This window comes from Prionailurus viverrinus, chromosome D2, assembly GCF_022837055.1.
Source record: "Prionailurus viverrinus isolate Anna chromosome D2, UM_Priviv_1.0, whole genome shotgun sequence".
NCBI lineage: Eukaryota > Metazoa > Chordata > Mammalia > Carnivora > Felidae > Prionailurus > Prionailurus viverrinus.
The window spans coordinates 16,635,537-16,659,785 of NC_062571.1; the positions used below are offsets into that span (position 1 = coordinate 16,635,537).

Consider the following 24,249-nt stretch of genomic DNA (forward strand, 5'->3'; position numbering starts at 1 on the left):
GGGCCCCAGAGCCTTTTAAATAAAGCACTAGGCTAGACGACTATGAGAAGTATTAATATAGAATAGAATATAAATGTTAAAATGGTGACAGTATAAAGTAATAATAGATCTAATGAAAAATAAACCATTTCTGATATTTGCAAAGCACTTCTGGAATTATCAAAGCCTTTCCCATGTAACCCCTTATTTAATCAACCAGACGATCTTAGAGATAAGAAACTTTCGAGCTCAGAGAAACAAGCTGCAAACACACCCCTGCAGACTTTCCAACACAAGTCTGTCCATGTTCACTACCTGATATGAATATTTCAATTTCATTTTGCTTACAAACCCTACTTAGTACACTGATATAAAGACATCTGAGGACAGAGACATCACTCCTGAATCTGTACCCAGTTGTTCCTCCTAACCATTCCCAGGCATCTCCCTCACTGTGATTCTTCTTTCTATGTCATCATTATTAGTCTCCTTTGAGCCCCAGTTTCCCTTTCTCATCTCATTTTAGGAACTGATCCCTGCATTCAGAACAAAGACTGCTTTTATATACACGATGAACAGGAAGCTTCCCCAACAGAGAAACAGACTCACGCATACCTAGGGCCAAGGGGGCAACATACAAAGAACATGGAGAGAACTGGAGGAATGAGGGAATGCTTTCCTAAGTGAAGGAAACATGAGTACTGTCTTCAAATCCTTAAGAGACTGCCATGTGACACAGAGTAAAGCACGTGTTGTCTGTTATAAAGGTCAGCACTCTGGTCAATGGCCTGACTCTCAAGAACCACGGAGAGCCATGTGTCCCCAAAATCACCCAGTCTAACACCACTTCAAGTGCCTGTTATGGCAGACCATCACCTGTAACAATATTTTCTTTATACTTTTGCATAAACTGACTCATTTCTTTTGCTTAAATAAATCTATTTTGAAGAACAATTTTTTGGTGCTACTACCATAACTGGGATATGACGATCACTTGCCATAATTAGAAGATAACTGTACAAATAAAGACCATGAAAAACAGCATTTTTTGTTGTTGGCCAAAGATTCTAGGGACAGAAGCCCTCTTGGCTCCATCTTTATTACAAGGGAAATTAGTTTTAGAGAAAGTTAAAGACACACTAGCAGCAAACAGACTTTCTCCTTGGCAAAAGGAAAATGTTAGACTGTGAGTTAGTGCTATTCCTTGTCAAGTCCTGTGACTCTGAAAATCGTCTCTTGTACCGCTGGGTGACACATCCCTCACCTGTACAGGAATGAGTGCATGCAGTAAAAAGTGTTCCTAAATGACTTATAAAGTTATTCTGACTTATATTCACATAAAGCAAACTAGGAGTCCAATATGGAAGCATGTGTTATAATAAGTAAAGCGAGCAATGATGGAAAAAGCACCTTTACAAATGCTAATAATAGTTAATATTTGTTGAATGTTCTATGGTGTACAAAGCACTTTCTCTTACATTATTACACATAATCTGTTTAAAGTAGCGACTATTCTGTCCCCAGAAGAGTTCAACAAAGCATCCCTCAGGACAGATGACAGCTAAGGCACATGCCAACACCAACAGACTCAGACTCTGGGCTGCCCTACCAACCTTGCAATTTGAATTGCTAATTTTTAAAAGAAACAGAATTTTAAATTAAAACTTGAACCTATGGTCAGTTAGAAATCTGAATTGGATTCACTGAAGTAGAAAGCAATTTGATCTTAATTCAACAAGGGTGAAGCACATCCAAAAGAAGTTTGAATGGCAATTATTCTGTGTGTGTTACTACCACAACAGATCATACAAGCAGAATAACGTTCCTGTAGCTTATCAGGGAGAGGAGGGCTGAGGAAAGGTCACTGAAGGTAAGGAAGCATCAAACTTCTGATTCTGCCATTTAAAGACAGGTAAACTCCAAAAGGGTCAGCCAGACTGCAAAGCTCAAGTGTGCAAATTAAAATTCTCTCCCTACATCCCTTGGCAACCTTTGGGCTGCCCCAGATTTATCCAAATCAGAGAGAATGACACCTCCGTGGTCCTCTTGGGTACCTTAAAGTTAATGGAAATAATCTTGCCAATTGCTTTCCTCCTTCTTTTAGGAGGCACTAAATCCCACTTGTTCTGTAAGGACATCCTTCAGGATATGGGCTCCTGTCTTCACTCAACCAGGCTATGCAAGGTGACCATGCAGGGGAGCCAACTGGTTTACCTACTTTGAGGTACTGCATTTTAGCTACATTGTTTGAAAGATTTGCATAGGAATACATAAACATTTAAACACAAATTCTAGGAAGCCCAGAGGGCTTGGGCACAGCTGTTCTGAATTTTAAAGGGAAGAACTGTTCCATTTCTGAAATTCTCAATAACCTCAGCACCCTCCTTTGCTAAAGCTAATCCTGAACTCCCCCTCTCTAGATTCTCAAGTTCCCAGTCATCCTTGAAGCCCGTGATGGCTGGGCAAAGATGAAAGCCTTCTCTTTTCCCTAAGAGCATTTCCCTTTACCCCTCAAGCTGTCAATGTCACAGATGTTTCACTGAGTGAAATGGTTGGGAGATCCTATGCCCTCTAAAGAGCATGTGCAGAGGGGATAGGCAGAGGATGGCCAGGTCCTGTCTGGCTGGGTCCATCCTGGCCTCTCTGCTTCTCTCAGCTTCTTTTATGTCATAACACCATTTGCTTAAAAATAACATTTCTATGTGGGGCGCTTGCGTGGCTCAGTTGATTAAACTTCTGCCCAAGTCATGATCTCACAGTTCGTGGGTTCGAGCCTCACATTGGGCTCTGTGCTAACAGCTCAGAGCCTGAAGCGTGTTTCAGATTCTGTGTCTCCCTCTCTCTCTGCTCCTGCCCTCTTCACGCTCTCTCTCTCTCTCTCTCTCTCTCTCAAAAATGAATAAACACTAAAAAAAATTTTTCTAATAACATTTCTATGTAATATTTTAAAAATGAGATTAGATTTTTGCTGAGGGCTTCTTAGATGACACTGATTGTCATATTTTATTTATGCACCAATGCAATGTTCCCATAGCCTTTTAATTAAATTAGCTCTAGAATTCACCATCTTTCTTTCAGAATTCCATCTGTCTCTCCTTATTAGCCCGGTCTTTAAATCTTTCCCTGGAGAGATTAATTCAGTACACTTTTCTTCCCTCTTTGAGCCAAAAGCTACATGAGTCAAGATGGCAGACATTCTAAAAGATACAAGAACAATTCATCAGGTATTCTGCTTTAATATGATGTGAAAAGCTTAGGAGTTGTAGTGAACAGTAAACTCAACCTTAGTGGCCAATGTGATGTGATGTGGGCATCAAAATTAAGCATTATCTTGGCTTGCACTGAAAAGGACCTAATGTTCAAGTTAAGGAGGCAAAAGACCTGCTGTTCTTTGTTCTACTAAGAACAAATATGGCCTATTCTTTTCCTTTCTGGGCACCACCTTTTAAGAGAAAACAGCAAAGGGGCACCTTAGTGGCTCAGTCAGTTAAGGGGCCAACTCTTGATTTTGGCTCAGGTCATGATCTCATAGTTCATGAGTTCAAGCCCTGCTCTCTGTGTTGACAGCATGGAGCCTGCTTGGCATTCTTTCTCTCTCTCCCTCTCTCTCTCTTCCCCTACCACCACCACCTGCCCACACTTGAGTTCTCTCTCTCTCTCTCTCTCTCTCTCTCTCTCAAAATAAATAAACATTAAAACAAATTATACAGAGAAAACAGCCAGGAAGGCCACTAGTCTGGATGGCCTTAAGTAGAAGTGAGAACATTTCCACACCCACAGAGAGTGATAATCCAGTGGAGACAGAGAGCTCTGTAATGTGACTTGGAATGGTGATGGGCAGGGGAGAGATGTGAAGGGAAAGAGGGAGTTTTAGAACTAGTTCAGTAATCTCCCAGAGAGCAAGAAAAGCAGAAAAACTATTGTATCAGTGTCCTATTGCTGCTGTAACAAGTTACTGCAAATTTACTTGCTTCAAGTAATGCAATTTATAAATAGAAGACTTATAAATGTGTTATCTTACAGTTCTGAAGGTTAGAAGTCCAACATAAGAGTCACTGAGCTAAAATCTAGGTGTCAGCATTGTTACTTTCCTTATGGAGGCTCTAGGGAAGAATCTGTTTTCTTGACTTTTCCAGCTTCTAGAAGCTGCCTGAATTTCTTGGTTTATGGCCTCTTCCTCCATCTTCAAAACCAGCAGCTTAGCATCTTCAGATCTCCTTCCTGTCTCTTTCACTTATATTGTGATTACATTGGGCTCACTTGGAAAGTCTGAAATAGTATCCTGATCTCGAGATCCTTAACTTCATCGCATCTGCAAAGTCTCTTTTGCCATGTAAGGTAACATATTCACAGGTTCCAGGGATTAGTATACAGAGATCTTTGGGGGGCCATTATTCTGCCTGCCTCCCTAGCACCGGGGGAGGGGAAGAAGTAACAAAGCATTTGAACTTAGATCACAAGCACGATGAAGAACTTCAAGGACTGAACGGTAAGTATATGCAGATCTTTAAAATAATAAGCAGGGGCGCCTGGATAGCTCAGTCAGTTGAGCGCCTGACCCTTGATTTCAGCTCAGGTCATGATCTCATGGTTGTGGGATTGAGCCCCACATCAGGCTGTGCACTGAGCATGGAGCCTGCTTGGGATTCTCTAAATAAATAAATAAATAAATAAATAAATAAATAATTTTTAAAAATAATAATAATAAGCAAAGAGGGAGATGTGGGTTCAAATTCCAGTCTTCCATTTATAAATTGCATAACTTTTGCAAGTTACTTAATGTCTCTGGGCCTCTATTTTCTCATCTGAAAAATGGGGATAAGAATAGTACCCCCTCCATTTTAGGCTGTTGTGATGGTTAAGTGAGAGCATTAGCACTTGGCCTAACACATATAGTAGAGGCACAAAAAAGAGACCTCAGACCTAAAAATTAGGAAACCAAGGCTCATAAAATTCAGTAGCTTAGCTATGCTGCCCAATGTAATATCTATGATGCTTCCACTAGCTAATGCTTAAGGTTAAGATCGGTGTTTGGGCCCAATTTAAAGAGACATCTATTAATGCAACAAAAAAATAAGATTGTGCGCCCAGGTTACAGTGCTAAGTGCCAGTGACTTAAAAAAGCATTGGCCCCCAAGGAACTGAAGATCTGTTCAAGGATACCAACAAGTAGACAAAATATAAGTAAAAAATAAAAGCATCAATGGTCAAAGGTGCTAAATGGGTGGTAGAGACCATGTGTGCAAGAGGCCAAGGGCAAGTGATCCACGTCATTAATCTGGACACATACAAAAAACCTTGCTGGAGGGGATGGGGTTTGGAGGAAAGAGAAGCCCTCGGACAGGAGAGTGGGGAGGTGGGGAGGCTCATCACCAAGTTGCAGGGGCAGCACAGCTGAAGTCAGAATCCACAAGAAGTACAGGGGCTGACAGATTACAGATGTCCGCATCAAGTGCTGTGGGTCTCACGACAGAGGCTGCGCCAGCCTGCTTGCTGCATTACACAGACATTCCATCCCAGGGCTCTCTCTCCCTTCACTTCCGTCAGTGTTTGCTTCCCATATTTCGGAGCTCTGATATCTGGTACATATATAACTGTCCATTCTTCTTGGTGAATGGAGCCTTTTATCAATACACAATGTCCTTCTCTGTTTCCTGTAACAGTTTTTTACTTACAGTCCATTTTGCCTAACATCAGTACAGATACCTCAGCTCTCTTTTGATTTGCATGGAGCGTCTTTTTCCATCTTTCTACTTTCAACCTGTATGTGTCCTTAGAGCTAAAGTAAGTCTCTGTAGACAGCATGCACTTGGATCGCGGTTTTTTTTTTATCCATTCTGCCAATCTATGCCTTGCGGTGAGTTTAATCTGTTCACATTGAAAGCGATTACTGATAATGAAAGACTCACTTCTGCCATGTTGCCATTTGTTTTCTGCATGTTTTCTGCAGCTTTTTTGTCCCTCATTTACTCCTTTATTGCCTTCCTTTGTGTCTAGTTGATTTTTTATAGTGGCACATTTTGATTTCTTTCTCGTTTCCTTTTGTGTGTATTCTGTAGATGCTTTCTTTGTGGCCACCGTGAGGATTACATATAATATCCGAAAGTTATAATAATCTAATTTGAGTCAATACCAACTAAATGTCAATAGCATACAAAAACTCTACTTCTGCCCAGCTCCACCCACTCTTTTTGTTACTGGTGTCACAAATGACATCTTTATACTATTAGCATAGATTTATAATTATTTTTTATTCACTTGCTGTTTAAACTCTCTAGAACCTACCATTCTGAATGTGACTTTTTCTTAATTGGGCATTCACTTAGTTACTGTAGACCTTTGACTATTTTCCAGGGCTCCTGTGAAGTTATTTCAGCCAGTCTCTAATTGATCGTTTGTGTTTGTCTTTTTAAACATCTCCATGGGAGAACAAGGGCCTGGAACTTCCTATTCTGCCATCCTGTGGACATCATTCCACTCAGGCATTTTAGGGCCTATAAAGGAGGAGGGGACCTAGTGGTGCTCCCCCATCCCCCATTTCTCTGCTCTGAAAATGCCTACCTGGAACCCCCTAATCACAGGCATAAGTTCAGACTGGAGCACTGTGAGGGCAGAATTTATGTTGCCACTAATTTTTCCTGTTTTCCCGTTAATTTGTAAAATCCCACAGTCCTCTAAAGGATTTGTAATTTTATATTGTTTTGGTTTCACTTATTATTTTGTATTTTTCGTCAATTTTGTTCTCATTTGGCATTGAGGAAGTTTGTACAAGCATACCACCACAATAAAGCAAGTATCACAATAAAGGGAGGCCAGTCAATTTTTGGATTTCCCAGTGCTTACAAAAGTTATATTCACACAGTACTGTAGTCTCTTAAGTGTGCCTTATGCTTAAAACAGCATGTACATACCTTAATTTAAAAGCACTTTATTGCGGGGCGCCTGGGTGGCGCAGTCGGTTAAGCGTCCGACTTCAGCCAGGTCACGATCTCGCCGTCCGTGAGTTCGAGCCCCGCGTCAGGCTCTGGGCTGATGGCTCAGAGCCTGGAGCCTGTTTCCGATTCTGTGTCTCCCTCTCTCTCTGCCCCTCCCCCGTTCATGCTCTGTCTCTCTCTGTCCCAAAAAAAATAAATAAACATTGAAAAAAAAAAAAAAAGGCACTTTATTGCTAAAAAATGCTAAGCATTATCTGAGTTTCCAGCAAGTTGTTATCACTGATCACAAACCTCCATAACGAAATAATGAGCAAGTTGGAAATATTGTAAGAATTACCAAAATGTGATAAAGAGACATGAAGACAGCAAACGCTGTTGGAAAAATGGCACCCACAGACTCACCTACTGCAACGTTGCCACAAACCTTCAATTTATTTCAAAAAAAAAATGCAAGCACAATAAAATGAGGTGTGACGAGGGGCACCTGGGTGGCTCAATCAGTTAACCGTCTGACTCTTGATTTTGGCTCAGGTCATGATGTCAGGGTCAGGAGATTGAGCCCCGCGTCAGGCTCTGCACTGAGTGTGGAGCCTGCTTAAGATTCTGTCTCTTTCCCTCTACCCTTCCCCCTGCTCACTTGGTCACGTGTGTTCTCTCAAAAAAAAAAAAAAAAAAGGTATGACTATATTTCCTTTGTTTTGAGACATACTTTTCTGTTTTACTAAATATTGAGTCCTGAATTTGCTTTGCCTTTCTTAACATTTTTATTTTCACTTAATTAATTCTTACTTCACTTATTTAACATCTTTCTTCCTTTGTTATATTTTACTACTTTTTCACTTCATCTGGATGTTTTATTTCAATTTACATGTATTTTTATAAACACTTTTTTGGTTTTTTTCCTCCAAATTTTTATTTAAATTCCAGTTAGTCAACATACAGTGTAATATTAGTTTCAGATGTACAATACAGTGATTCAACACTTCCCTACGTGACCTGGTGCTCATCATGACAAGTGCATTCTTTAATTCCCATCACCTATTTCACTCATCCCCCCCCACCCTCTTCCCTTCCAGTAACCATCAGTTTGTTCTCTATAGTTAAGAATCTATTCCTTGATTTGTCTATTTCCTCCCCCTATATTCACTTTTGTTTCTTAAATTCCACATATAAGTGAAATCATATGGTATCTATCTTTCTCCGACTGACTTATTTCACTTAGCATAATACTTTCTAGCTCCATCCACATCATTGCAAATGGCAAGATTTCATTCTTTTTGATGGATAAGTTATATCCCATTGTATATATATACACACCACACCTTCTTTATCCATTCATCAGTCAATGGACATTTGGGCTCTTTCCATAGTTTAGCTATTGCTGATAATGGTGTCATAGACATTGGGGTGCATGTACCCTTTGAATCAGTATTTTTGTATCCTTTGGGTAAATACCTAGTAGTGCAACTGCTAGATCATGGGGTAGTTCTATTTTTAACTTTTTGAGGAACCTCCATACTGTTTTCCACAGTGGTTGCACCAGTTTGCACTCCCACCAACATATAAACACTTTTTTCTTAATTTCTACTTTCTTTAATTTTTCTCCATTATGGTTCATTTATCACATCTTATCCTTAAGCAACATTGAAGTTTGTGTATCATTCTCTCAAGTTTGTATCTCTGCTTCTAAATTATGATTATTTCTCTTTATTTTGTGTAGTTTTAAAATTTATCACTTCTAAATCTCACTTTTTAATCTTTGAATCTGTGATCACCACTTTTATCGTTTCTATATTTCACTTTTATGTTTCAACTGTATTCTATTTTATCAGTATAGAGTGGTAAATAAGGCAGCAGGCCAGGAGGTGAGGGCCTCCTGTCTCCACCACTAGTAGCTATGTGAACTCTGGTGAGCTATTTAACCTCCCAGTATCTCAATTTCCTATTTTTAAATGAGGAATCAACAGTTTCCATCACATAGAATTGAAGGAGTTCATATATGTAAGGCTCTTAGAAGAGTCTCTGCTACATGGCCACCTAGCCAGAAACAGATAGAGGCTCACTAGCCCATTTCCCTTTTCTCTCGGACACATGGTTGGACTACATTTCCCAGCTACCCCTGAAATTATGTATAGCCATGAGTCTGAGTCCTAGTCAATGAAATTGTGAACAAAAGTGATATCCTCCACTTCTAGGCCTGGCCCCCTTTGCAGTTGTCCCATGCTCTGTCTTCTTCTATCTACTGATTAGATGTTGACTCACTGGGTGACTCTGGAAGCCATTTGTTGCAAACAGAGGAGAACTGGTCTATCTGAATCCCTGAATGACTAACTAGGATAGAACCCCTACCCCCTACCACCACAAACAACAACCCTGCTTCAAAATGTAATTTACAGGGGCGCCTGGGTGGGTCAGTTGATTAAGTGGCCAACTTAGGCTCAGGTCATGATCTCACAGTCTGTGGGTTCAAGCCCCACGCTCAGGCTCTGTGCCGGCAGCTCAGAGCCTGGAGCCTGCTTGGGATTCTGTGTCTTCCTCTCTCTCTCTATTCCTGTCTCTCTCTCTCCCTCTCTCTCTCAAAAATGAATAAACATTAAAAAATTTTTTCATTTAAAAAAATGTAATTTATATATATGAGCAAGATAACAAACTTTGAAAGTGACATGCCACTGAGAATTTGGGTTTTTACATTACAACAGAAGGTGAACTAATACATGATTAGTGCCTTAAAGTAAGGCCCTACCTAAAACAAGGAGCACTGGTTTAGTAATGAGGCAGAAGACAACAAGGAAACTGATCTTAGAGGTTGGAAAGGTGGAGGCCCAAGTTATGCAGTGGCAAAATATTTAATAAAATCATCACCTGCAATAACTAAAAAGCATACCTAGTGTCTACTAGGCTTGTAGCTCCAGGGAAAGAGTTGGAAAGTAGAACATTTAGTAGTTAACAAAATGAAAGAAATAGTAAATATTAAATTAATATTAAAAAAAGAGATATGCTCACTCAAGAATTTGTTGGTTTGCAAGCATAAATGAAAGGGGTTAGAATGAAGAAACGTGTGTACTGTAAGAGTTGGAAAGGGTTGAAAGCTGGCTGCTTCTAAATCTCAAACGGTAAGAAATAAGATTGAAAAACCTTGAGTGACAAAGGCCCAAAGACTCAGCCCTGTAACAAGGAACTGATTAAGAGTTTGCGTTCCCATCTGAGCTTATGGGCCTCAAAATAATCACCATTTGGTTGAGAAAGAAGGGCATGGGATGATAAAGTAATGTAATAAGTCGAGCTTGATAATAATATCTGGGAAAAAACTTTGGGATTATCTGTGGGTATAAGGAACTTAGTGGAAAAAAAAAAAACAGAAGAGAACCCTACTACATTTTTGACAGAAATGTATGGCCTAAGAAACCATGAGCTTGAATTTAAAAAAATTAAAAAGTCTGTAAGAGCCTTTAAAAACCTCAGGCCACCAAACAGAGGGCAGCAAAAGCTATGCACACCCTCATGAAGATGGCAGACTCCCCAGCAACCACTTCAAATGTTGCCAGGGAGAGTAAAAGACAAAGAGGAACTTGGCAGGACAGACCATGGAGACCAATCAATTAGAGATTTCCTCTAAGAAAGCAGAATCGAGGTCTAATGGAGAAAGTTCTCCCACCGCCTGTTGGGGGGACTCCACCTTGCCTACCCAAAGGCTTTGGTGATTGCTTTGCACACGGGACTACTGTGCACATCCTATTTTACCCTCTTCCAAGTGGGAGTTTTTTGTGCTTTTATGACGTCTCTGCTCCACCACTGAAAATTGAGAGAGGCTGGGAGAAGGCAAATAATGGTTTTCCTTTTTAAGTCAGAAGTCACAGAAACATGAGGATCCTCATTTAGATGTGAAAGAGAAGACTGCACATCAGCCAGAGATCCTGAAAAGTGATCAAGACGCAATGACTGCATAGGACCTCCAGTGTCTCCTTCTGGGAAGTGTGAGTGGATATGTGAGGCAGGGGGAAGTGAAAGGAGTTTTGGTGACCAGTAGGGAAAGCTGTGGCAGAGACTGGCCACTGTTCCCCAAACCTATTGCTTTCTCCTCCTGCATGCACAGCTAAACTACATTTCCCAGCGTTCCTCATGGCTTTATATGGCCACGTGACTGACTGACCAATGGAATGTGGGCAGAAGCAGTATCCCCCACTTCTGGTTCTAATGCATAAAAACCTCCCATGAAGTCTTCTGCTCTTCCTTTCACTACTGGCTAGCTGGGTGGCAAAGTCCTGGGCAACTTTGGAAGCCACATGCTGAAAGTAGTGGGGCCTTTGTCAGCCTGAAACCCTGAATGGTCATGCAAGGTGGAGCAGCCCCTCCAGCCAAGCCTGGTCTCTCAATAGGGAGGGAGAGTCTGAACTTTACCTTCAAGAAAAATATACTTCTAATGTTTTAAGCCATCGATATCTCTGAATATCTGTTATGGCACTAGCATCACCTTAAATACAAGAACTTAATAAAAATTAAGGCAAATAATGGGATGACAACTGTAAACATTCCAATTTAATGTGACTGGATGAGTAAATTATGGTACAGACATGGAGTACTGTGTAGCCATTCACAATAATGATGTAAAGCAGTATTTGTTGACATGAAAACATTTCTGTGCTATACTAATAAGTGGGAATAAAATTAAGTTAAAAAAAAAAACAAGATGCAGCATGATCCCATTTCTATAATATTGTAGTGCATATAACACAGGCTCTGAGAACCTTCTAGAAGCATGTTTGGTAAAAAATTAAGAGTGAGAAAGGTGGGACTTGAGGGATCATTTCTTCTTCCATGATGTATTTTTCAGGCTTGTTTGATTTTTTTTTATTATGACTATGTTCTGTTTTTTATATAGAATCAATAAAGTTATGTTTGTATATTAACTGTATTGTTTTTCTTCCAGGCGACCCTACGATGTCCCATTCATTTCCCTTAAGTCTTCCCATCTTCTTCAATATGGAATTCCCTAAAAACACTACTTCAAAGAAGTCAGAAAACCTGTGGGTGAAAAACCCCCCTCCCAAGACAATAACAATCTTATCTAGGCTTACAACCGTCTGCACGTCTCACAGTACATGTATTTCCATCAGTTTATAAGAACTGACATGATTTAAACTTCCCAGGATATTGGGCGGGGCTTATAAGCTGAACTTGCCCTCCAGGAGAGGAGGAGCAGCCAGCGCAGTGCAGTTTGACTTGAACAAGGAACCAGAGAGGGCAGGGAAGAAGGAGGAGGCAGCCACAGCCCAGTACGAAATCTTCCTCACATTCACGTGACTGCTGGTGTGTTTATCGCTGAGTTAACCACCTTCCTCCCAGCCAGGGTGAAGGAATGACTCTCTGACTGCACAGACCTCTCCGTTACTAGGATCGCAGAAGAGGTGTCCATAGTTATGATTCTCACCATCAGGGTGGCTGTCATAAGAATTGTAAGATTTTAAGCAGAGGTGTGAGCCAGGTGAAGTAGAGTTTTGGGGAAATTAATCAGACCAGAATGTCCACTGTCATTAGGAAGAGGCCAAAGGCTGAAAGCCTACTTTAAAGGCTATGGCAGTAATCCTAACACATGTGATGAAGATGAAACACGGAGGAAGGGTCCATGTGCTATGAGATCCTAGGGAGTGTACCAGCCCCTAAGCACCCAACAGATTCAGAGTCCACACAAGCTATACACAGAGTACAGGAAACCTGGGACCACTCCAGGTACACCAAACAGAGGACATTTAATCCAGGGAGTTGGTCACAGAGGTGTGGAAAGAACTGGAAGAGAACAAGGAGAAGGAAAGGTGGAGCCAAGAGGAGGAAAGGATAGTAGCTAAAAATCAGGGGCTGGTGCTCCTGGGCTGTGTGTCCCAGAGCCTGAGCATGTGCTGCAGGGCAAGAGATGGTGGGCATTGGCTCTCGGGCCTGGGAAACAAAGGCCACCTGCCAGGGCAACTGGAGTCCCCAAATCACACAGCCTTGCCACTGCTACAGTGCACGTCTGCAGGTGCCCCACTGAAAAACCCAGAATTCACAAGCTTTTCTCTTCCTCCTGCCTCTGGTGTCCCACAAGTGCCTCTTACTGGCAGAATTTAACAGGAAGGGAGCTGACAAGGGAGTTAGGGATGTGCCACTTTCAGACTCCCAGCCCCAGGAGTAAAGAGCAAAGCACAGAAGGGCGGGTGAGGGGCCAAGAGTCAACAACCAGCACCCGGCCTACACCCTTGCCCATTCTTTTCTGACCTGTGTTAACAACTGTCCACGCTGGAGGACACGAGCAGGGCAGTGGTGGGGAAGGGGGCCTTGGAAGGAAAAGGACTATAGCCCTTGGCTTCAAGGAGAATCCTAGAGAAAATTCAGAATTGAGGAAATGGCAATATTGTTCCTCCGACTATGGTAATCCCATCACTGAAATTACAGTGAAGTGAGCAAGACAGAGCCGGCTGAAGCATGCCACACCCTCCTCCAGACGACCCCGCTCGCTACCCTGACAACAGCATCTTTCTCTTGTCGACAGAGCCACTGCTGGCACAAATGGTACCACTGGGCACATTTTTCAACGGGCACCTCCTCGGGGGTGATGGACTATGAAAAGACATCCCCTCTAGGAAACTATGTTAGAAAAAAGTAGCGTCTCCAAGCTGATGAATTAGGAAAAGGCAGGCCTTCCTCAGCACAGCAGCCCAGCCTGAGCGTCAGCCCCACTCACCCCTCAACTGGGATGCTGGGCAGGACATCACCCGCACGTGGAGGGCTGCAGCCTCCCCTGTTTTAGTTTGCTACTGTTTTCTAAGTCCTTTGTGTATATTATCTCCTGTAATGCTCACAACAGTCCAACAAAATAAGCATAACTATTTGCCCAGCTTACAAAGGGCAAGTGACAGAACTGCTATTAGAGATTTGAAATCTAATTATAACGCATCAATAACAATAATCATCATAATAATACAAGTGCCCACAATGAGAAAGACACTGTTACTCAGATCTTTACTCATATGACCACAGTCGATTCTCCTAACAGTAGGATGTGGCTATCATCCCCTTCAGTCCACTCGCCAAGAGCTCACTGCTGAAAGAGCCTGGGCACTGGGGTCTAAGGCAAGTGCCCAACCTGCATGTTAGTGCACATGGCGTGTGCACTTGATCCCCGGCCACTGCAAACGGCATCCTTTCATTTATTTTTTTGTACGAGTTACTGCCTCTCTCAAAGAGGCCTGAGCACAGTCGGATCTGACGGCACAATGAGACCGCACAGGAGTAGCTGACGCTGGGATTTCCTGTGGGTTTTCTGTTGGCGAAACAAAAAGTCCCTTTGACTCTGACTCCTTTGGGGTTCCAGGGAACAAGCTGGCATTATCTTTGCACTGAAGGGCCTTTGACTCCCACAGTCACTGCAGACGATGCTGAAAGAACACCCAAAGGATCAGCCAACTGGCCTGCCAAGTCCCCAAGCTCACAGAAGTTCTCCCTCAGTGAAAACGGCTCCCCAAAGTTACAGGGAGCCAGTGAGGTTCGGTGGCAAAGCAAGCAGCCAGGTCCTGCTCCACCCCAGTGTGCGCTGGGGTTGGGTTCGTTTTCATAATGGTTTTATTAAATACACATGAACCATGACTGTTTCTTCCCCGGAGCCAAAACACCTGAGAAGCCAAGGGAGTGAGCAAACTCCGAGTTTAGAGAGAAAGGCAATGGCAGGCATGCTGCTGAGCTGAACTTCTTTTAAGGTTAGAATGCCCTCTTTGGGTATGAAGTGATATCAGCAGGAGCGGCGAATTTTCTGCGACGGGAGAGGCAACCCATCAGAGAAGAAACCAAAACACAGACAGTGTCCTAATGGAGACTCTTACAAAGCTTACATTTCATACAGATGAACGTTTTATAAAGAGAAAACCAAAATTAAATTGCATCTTGAAAAAAGCAAAAGATTGTCTGGGTCTAGACCAGAATTCCCTTTGCAGAGCCAATGCAATATACTCTGTCATGCAACCATCACTCTCCGTGATACATTTGGTATTAATCACCGACACGAAGCCTTATCACAAGGAACTCTAGAATGCTCAGAGCCCAAGACAGCATCACATATGCCAAAGGACTCGCTCACCTTGACTGCAGGTGGTGGGCATGTAAGGGGGCACCTTGACTGTTGCAACCCTGTCCCCTGCAGGCCTATCAATGACAGCAGTTGTCCCGTGCTCCCTCCAAGACGAGCAGTCTCAGGAGCCTGGGAAGCCTACAGCATAAGGTATCATTTGCCCTCAGGTTGCAGAATGTGGCCATACAGGATTAATCCAAGACGCAGCCTTGGATTAGAGAAGACTCAAAACTCATGCAAGGCAGTCCACACAATGTGGCCCTCCCTAGTGGCTTAGGCAAAACACAAAGAATCCAAGTGTCAAGCCAAGAATCAAAAACCAGGGTGGCCTTGTGAGCACACAGTCTTGGAAGCTGAGTCCAGGAACCTCCCCACCACCCAGAGCAGACCACCCGTGCCGCCTTGCAGAGGGACCATGTGCACACCTGTTCCGGAAGTGTGCTGAAGCTAGACTGGACAACACACCCTCCATAAAGTCTCGTTCCCACCCTCCCTGCACCACTTCCCGTGGCCCTCTGCTCACTCCTTGTACAGTGCTGGGCTTGGTCATGGCTTATCAGCAGCCTGGCTCAGTAGAGACAACCCAACAGTAGCTGAGGCTAAGAATTGAAAATGGAGGAGGAAGAAAAGAGAGGCGGGGGGCCGGGAAAGAGGAAGCAAAACGACAACAACTATTAAGTACAAGTTCGTGATGCATCATCTAGAATTCCAGAACCCAGAAGTGTCCGTCTGAGAACCACAGGCTTCCTCTCCTTTGTCTTGCAGACATCTGACTTCACCGAGCTCGATCTCGTAGGGTGGCAAACCTCGTGTGCACAGATGCAAAGCAATCAAGGGCCTTTATTTATTCCACTGAGTCCTGGGAACAAGCAGCTAGTTTGCCACAGAAACACTAATGTGATTTAGTTAAGGGATCAGGGACCCAGACTGGGATGTGAGGAACAAGCTATAAGGCAAACTGAGATTAAAGGAAGGACTGACCTTAGGGACAGTATCAGCAAGTTTATAATAAAAGCAATTCTTTACACAAAAATATTATAGATTGTGATGAGCTTTTATATGAAGGATTTTACCACAATTCTACACTGAGGGCTGATCTCATTCCCGTTGTTTCCACAAGAGAAGACACTGAGATCCAGAGAGATTAAGGGACTTGCCCAGGGTCCGACTCCCATCCGGCCTCCTGACCAAACATGGCTAACCATCACTTTTCCACAACACAACGAGTAACTTGAAGTATTTTCATCACAATTTAAATGAAATTTGTCTTGGCAATGCATCTCTGCCCTTTCCGTGAGGAGATGCATTTGTCCGATGCTTCAGGAATTCACAATATATCACAGTAAGTGATGAACGTCATGAGCAACAGAACGTAGGTGGTGCTGGGAGCAGTGGGAGCACCAAGAGTTGACTTGGGGTTGCTGCAGCCCCCCACATGCTTCACAGTCTTTTACAGCCACTCCAAATTAAAGTCATGGCAATGTGCTTTGGTATGGGCAACTGACATTCTTCTCTTATGAAATGTGTGAATGAAAGCACCTTTAGAAATTGTCCCCACTTGTATTGATCTAGAACATGCAGTCTGTCTAAAGAGTGGGCTTGCATATAAAACAACTTTAAAACAAGTACACTACCATCTCCTTTCTAATGCAGCCACTGCCTAAGCCTCTCCGTGTAGCATGGCAGGAGCCACCACTGGTTAAGAAACAATTCTCCTGCAACCCTGGGGGCTGTATTACACAGGTTACTTTAAACCAACGCCACTCAATAAACCTTTATTCCTACTTCGGGTCAAATAGAAATGCTAAGAAGATAAATAAGACTTGGCCTGGCCTGGCCTGGCCTGCCCTCAACAAATTCAGCCCAGACTAATGCAAAGGCATGTCCAAAAGAGTGTGTTTCTCTATACTAAATTTGTGGCTGACTCACCCCTTCCCCAGCTCTGTAATGATTAATAATTATTCATTTTATTGGAAAAGGCAGTCTCCAAATTTGAGTTGAATATTGTTTAAAAGTGAGGGAGGGGATCTTTTCCTCATTAAAAAGCAGAATAAAAATTTAAAGGCAGTGTCAATATGAATTCATCCCAAGATTAGCCTAAGGTAAAGCAACTCCCTTGGAATATCTCACTTTATTTCCACTGAGCCCTAGTCTACCTCAGCAAAATGGGAAAAATGAGACAATATCAATACTTTTTCATATACAATATCAATACTTTTCATATATATCCCTTATGCTTTTCAAAAAAAAATTCTAAAACAATATTTGAATAAATGTGTCAGATAATCCCAAATCAAAGAGGAAAATATAACAGTTGGATTAAAATGATAGAATTTGTCCATTTTTCCAATCAAAGTACTATTTAAGTCAAGTAAAGAAAGACACACAAAAGCCGCATGATTGGGAAATAGTTCAGAACTCATTCCACAACCCCCAAGGCCAACTGGCTGTCTGGGTAGAGGATGAGATCATGAGTGTTGCATCAGTGTGAGACACTCCCCTTCATCACGGTCCCCAGACAGCTGGAGGCCTCCCCCAGCCTGGAAAACACGTGTCCTCATGACAGAGCTGCCTGAGAGGAGAAAGTCAATGAAATTAGACAAACACAACACCACAGCCAGGGGATTAATGCAGTTTCTACAGATGGAGAACTAGGATACCTCTTCCTAGATGAAGAGTAGCACATTTTATATACAAGCATGAGAATCAATACTTGAGTAAATTATCTTCAAAATTATTATACCTAGGAGTGGGGCGCCTGGGTGGCTCAATCAGTTAAGCATCTGACTTCAGCTCAGCTCATGATCTCACAGTTCGTGGGTTCGAGCCCCACATTGGGCTCTGCATTGATGGTTCAGACCCTGCTTTGGATTCTTTGTCTCTCTCTTTCTCCCCCTGCCCCTCCCCTGCTCTCTCTCTCTCTCTCTCTCAAAAATAAATTAACATTTTTAAAAACATTTAAAAAATTAGTATATCTAGGAATAAAGACTGCAATTGATAAACTATAAATTAAAGGATTCCTCCTACATTCCTCCCTCCATCCATCCATCTATCCACCCTGCACAACATTCCCTGGGTATCTACTGGGTGCTCGTTACTCTTAATGATTTCGGTGTATCCCAATGTGCCCAATCATTCTGATAAAACAACATCCAGAAATTTCCTAAGAACGAATTCTCTTTTCTCCACTGAACTGTAAACTCCTCAAGGGCATGGGCAGACTCTACATTTTTTTCTTACCTTAAACTGCTATAATGGCTCCTGGCAATGTGGTTTGTGTATCTCAATAAACATTTGAACTGAACTTTTAAAACCCTTGATTGCTTTTGAAAGACATAAAAATAACAGGTGTGGTTAATCTACACACTGGATTAGTGCATGTAAACTATAATAAAGAGTTTAATTCAATTCAGTGAGAGTGGTACACAGATGAGGGGGTAAGGAAGTAAACCAATAAACCAGACTGCCCCCTTGAGCTAAAGGAGTTTACGCTAAAGTCAGAAAAGCAGCTTAAATACATAACAAACTTTAACAGAAAAAAAGGGAAGGAGTGGATGACTCTGGAGGACCAGGGAAGGCTGAGAAGTTTTACTGGCTAGATCTTAAATGAGTGATAACATTTTGATGTGTAGAGATTGGGGGGTGGGGGAGGTGGGGGAGCGGACAGATTCCATAATATTCTTGCTGGGCAGAATAACGTGTGCAATAAAAGAGCCAGAGTATCAGTTTTAGGGATTTAGGGGTCAGTTTATGGAAGGCCTCGCAAGGAATGTGAAGAACGGTAAGAATTTGCTTGTGGGACAATGAGTCTTTGCACAGAGTAACAGTAACCTAATCAGATCTGTGCTTTGGGAAGATTATCGTGGCAGCAGCGTGGGGCTGGAAGGACTTAACGGAGCAAAGAAATCCCAATACAATCAAGTGTCAAGACCAGGAAGATATAGGGAAGCCCTGAGACACCTTCCCAAGAAGCATCCTAGGAGTGTTGTTAACCAATAAGTGTCACCTTACAACACTTGGAAAAAACAGCAGGCTTTGCTACATCTTTCCTCTAGACTGGATGGTCGGTGAGGATAACCTAATACATCTTTAAACAGCCTGCTGTGCATGCCACAGTGCTATGTGTAGAGTACATGCCAAATAAATATTCTTGCATGGACAAATAAATACAATGGAATGAATAAATGCATAAATTAATGTCTCTAGAATTCTATAAGCAGTCCAAGGGAAACAAAAGGATTGACAGTCAAGGTAGATCTTACACGATCTTCAAAGCAGATCTCAAAAGTTCTCATCACAAAAAAAAAAATTTTGTAACTATGTGTGGTGAAGGATGTTAACTAGACTTATTTTGGCAATCATTTCACAATATACACAAATATCAAATCATTATGTTGTACATTTGAAACTAACATAATGTATGTCAATTATATCTCAGTTTAAAAAGTCCAGGTAATTTAAGGCCTCCAAGTCTACTGTTTGAATCGGATGCAGATTATCTACACCCAAGGACAGCTGTCTCATATTTCACTATGCCTGGCCTGTGGCTATCAAGAAAAGCATTGGGGAAATATTAAGAACTGTGCTGAAATAAACTTTTTTTTATCAGAGGATTTGCAATCCCAAAACAGCTTTTGCAGTTCTAACTGTCCAGTGTATTAGAAACAGGAGAACCCCAACTTATCTCTATGTTTACTTCTTTTCTCATTTGACCCCTGTAAAATAGCCCACCTTTTTCTATCAGTGCTTGCGTAAGATGAGGCATGCCTTCATTTGTAAATGCAAAACACATACATTCTCCTGTGTCAAAAATCAAGCCTAATAATTATGCCAAATCATCTTATCAATCCACTCACAAATTAGAAGACAACAGATATGAAAAAGTTAAGTTGGTGTGCACGCCACAAAATTAAATTTAAACTCAGGTCCCATATTCAGGACACAATTCACTCATTAAACTTGAGATATATTACCTTTCAGTCTATGAAAGCAATTCGTCTCCATATAGGGCCATCTGGGAGGGAGCGGGGGTGGGGGGGGGGGGCAGTGAGGGTTGGTGGTTCAAAATGTAAAACCCCAATGAGAAAGGAATAGGAAATTCACATAGTAGCTCAAATTCTCCAGGACGAAAACCACAGAATCCTAGAGCTATAAGGATTCCTACAAGTCTCACCCAATCCAGCCTTCCTCCCTCCATGCAGACTCGCCCACTATAGTCAACCACAGAATCAGCCAACACCAACTTAAATGCTACTGGTGGCAAAAAAACCAACTCACTGCTTTCCAAGGCAGCCTATTCCTAAATAAATAAGGAACTATGGAGTGAAGCAAGGCTTAATGAAAACAGCTCTGAGTACGATGAGAGGACCTAGATTCGAATACTCACTCATCTCCCATTTCTCACCTTTTCTGCCTATAAACTAAGCAGGTCAGACTCTGACCTCTACTGTCACTCAGACTGTCAGTACTCTCAGACTGACTTATCCTCAGAGACTGCTATCCTGCACCTCAAGGAGTTTACTGTTTTAATTGCATTTCTCTGAGAGTTTAACCCGATCTGCAAGTAAAGGGAAAAAGTCCTACCATGACAGGTAAATGTTGAAGTTGAGCAAGTAGAATATTTCCATGTATTTTAAATGGATGAACACAAGGCGATGTGGCTGGGAAACGAACCTGAATTTGACAAGGGAAAGATGATCTAGGCCTATTTATTTCAGTTACTTCATTTGTGAACAGGTCTCCTGCACTTACAACTACATTATATTGACCAAAGAGATTGTTCTCAGCACCCACACTTGGTAAATGCACTTCTCAATGCCTCACCTGCCAGAACTCAAGAGGCTTAACCAAATCATCTTTTGAAGTTTCATCCAGCAATAAGTTCTGTGATTCTGTTTGTAACACTTGATGATCAATGCCCGTAATGATTACAGGAAGCCCCACAATCTCTACCATCCATTTCTGAGCCATGACAGTAGGCAAGTGGCCAAAAGGAAGAAGGGTGGGGCCAAACCGGTGGTCAAGTCAGCCGCTGAGCACAGCATGGGGGCTCCTGACTGCCTTCCAAAGCCAAATAGAAATAATATCCATTGGTCAGCCACAGTTCTTTCCCCCTTCCACTTGCTGTGAAAAATTAAACTGATTGCAAAGTCTGTGCTCAAATATGCAGCTGGTAAACTGATTTCAACAGAAAAATGGATTCAGGATGGTCAAAGCATCTGACCATTAAATTGCATGATTGTTGCACAGAAGGCATTCACTAAGGAATTTTTACCACAAAGTCATTAACGTCAAGAACAAACAGCATAAAGACTCCCAAAGGCTAAAAGTCTTACATTACTAAATGGTGCTGGTTGAAAAATGACTGGCCGCAAGTGGCCCAGGCTGTGCCAAGGGGACCATCCCTACCCCCAGAGTGGCTGCCAAAGACATCTCTGGAAGCAGTGCTCTTTGTTTGCTCTGCATAAGAACCCAGCATATAAACTGAATTATTATCATCGTTATCAAAGCAATGATACTAATTCCAATCACCCTAATCTAAAATGTTAGCTATTTTAATACTCAAAAACTTTGTTCTATGCTGGGCTTTAGATGTTATTATTTAAAGATCACCACTGTACCCTCTTTTTGCTCTGAAGGTCTTTCATCAAACTTTGACCAAAACCACAATAAAACTCAAACATCAACAACTCCATCTCTAATCCTTTTCCAATCAAAATTTTAAGATTTTTTTAAAGAAAAAGTTATAATGCACATCACAAATGCTGGCTTGTTTCCCAAATTAATGTCTTGATATTTAAGCAATGAGCAAGCATTATTTTTGTCATTCAACAAAACAATAATAGTTTGCATCCCATTTTTTAAAGATATAAATTGATGAACATAGCACAGAAATGGATTACAAGAACAGAGATGTCAAGCTATTTGCCTGCATTGATAGGATTATAGTGATTTTTTTTTAAGTTTATTTATTTTTAAGAGAGAGAGAAAGCATGAGTGGAGGAGGGGCAGAGAGAGAGGGAGAGAGAATCCCAAGCAGACTCCACACTATCAGCGTGAAGCCTGATGTGGGGCTCAAACCCACAAACTGTGAGATCATGACCTGAGGTGAAGCTGGATGCTTAACCAACGGAGCCACCCCGGTGCCCCGGGACTATAGTGATTTGTAATGTTCTTTCTCTTATTTGTAGTTTTCTGTGCTTCCTGTAATGAGCATGTGTTGCTTTGGGGGTGGGGGGGGGGGGGGTGGGGGGGGAAGAATAAGAGAAACTTCATTTAGGAAATAAATGAATTTGGAATTGTTTCTGCAGCATAGAGGCCTGGCATTCACTCTCCCTCAGGGATGCAGACTTTCTCTAAAGGCCCATTTTGGTCGGGGAGAGGGGGAAGTGGGTGATGGGCATGCAAGAGGACACTTGTTGGGATGAGCACTGGGTGTTGTATAGAAACCAATCTGAAAATAAATTATATTTAAACAATAAAAAATAATAATAATAATAATATTAATAATAAAGGTCCATTTCCCTCCAGGGGGAGCATCTCAGATGAGTAGCAAAGTCCCTGCAGAAATATCCTAGGTCCCAGCCTTGCAAGGTAACCATGATACCACCTTACAAGTTCTGGCAAATTTAAAGGTTAAAATAAAACATTAATTCAAAGGTCATTTAGTCTAATATTTGCAATAAATTCTTGAGATATGTCCTTTCAAGATTTTAATACCTTTCTTCTCTGCAGATTTTCATTATTTGTGCAAGAAGAATTAAGATTATTTCAAAGTCTCATCTACCAGAATTAACAATTCACATATATATGTATATATGTATGTACATATGTATATACACGTATATATGTATGTAGTAATCTCTGTGCCCAACCTGGGGCTCAAACTCACAACCCTGAGATCAAGAGCCATATGCTCTACTGACTGAGCCAGCCAAGCACCCTCACTCATATTTTAGAATCTATAAATATGTTAGGATATATTATCTCCTCTAATGTAACATAGGTCTACTCTGAACCACAGCTTACATCGACAACTTCAGTTTGGCCAGTGGTTCAGAACACATGTGTGAGAAGCACCCACACTAAGATTCTAATCCTGTCTTTACCCTTACCTGCTATGTGACTTTGCGAAAGAAGCAGGATAACCCTGACCTCAGCTTTATGCAGGGGAAATGAAGATTATAAATACCTACCTCACAAAGGTTTAGGGCAGATTTCATCAAAGGAATTCCTAAGAGAGTTGCCTGACACATTGGGGGCTCTAAAAAATTGCAGATGTTATTAATCCCTGCTGGTAGCAGTGACGTCTTGGATTTGCTTAGTGACTCATACTCTTCAAGGCACTTTCAGATCTTCTACCTCATTTGATCTTCAGGAAGCTCTATCAGTACAAAAAGCGGTAATTACTGTCCCCATGTTTCTTTTCTTTAGTCTTTTTTGTGAACAGATGAGGAAACTGAGGCCCAAGGTTACCGAGCTCAGAGACCAGATCCAGGCTCTTCGTGATCAGTGACACAGATTCACAGCTAAACTTCAAAAGACTTCAGGTGCCATGTCTGAATATAATAAAATTAAGTGTCTTTTAAAACACTCTGCTATTTATACCTGAATCAAATCCAACTGGTATTTCCACACCACGCCAAATTATTTTAGGCTTTAGGTAAAAATAGGAACTCAGGGTTATTTGGACCTTACTGTGTATCTCGGGCTCTGGACTAGGTGCTTCACACCCACCGCCACAATTAAACCCCATGACAACCCTATGAGGTAGGCACTGACACTGCCCCCACTTTATAAATGGGGAAACTGAGGTATGACTAAGTCCAGGATTCAGATGGAGGCAGATTGTCTCCCACTTCCTGCTCTTAGGACTCTGATATTACCCAAATCTCATCTGTCTAACTGAGCACACATTTTGAAGGTTTGTAACGTTCCCTTTTACATAGGAGAAAACCAAGGCTCCAAGATGTTAAGGGATGTGTCTAAAGTTACTGGGCCCTCTTCTGGTGCAGCAAGGGCACAACCCAGCGCTCCCGGACTCCGAACCTATTCCCCTCCGAAAGTCTCAGATTCCCTTGCATACATTTTAAGAGTGGGATTGTGGGAGAAGTCCTGTCATTCTTGGAAAGCAACAATCCACTTTTAAGGGCCTCAGTGTCAACACTGAGAATCGACAGCGTGACCCGTGCTACGGCCGCTGGAAATGCAGCGGTGTCTCCAGAGTCGGGCTTTGGGCGT

The 24,249-nt window shown here is 42.0% G+C and overlaps 1 protein-coding gene across 5 annotated transcripts in view; it reads right to left on the reverse strand.

Moving 5' to 3' along the window:
• The window catches only part of DISC1 (DISC1 scaffold protein), a 355,839-nt gene that overhangs the window by 330,865 nt on the left and 725 nt on the right, over window positions 1-24,249 (reverse strand). The gene's annotated exons all lie outside the window — the stretch shown is intronic.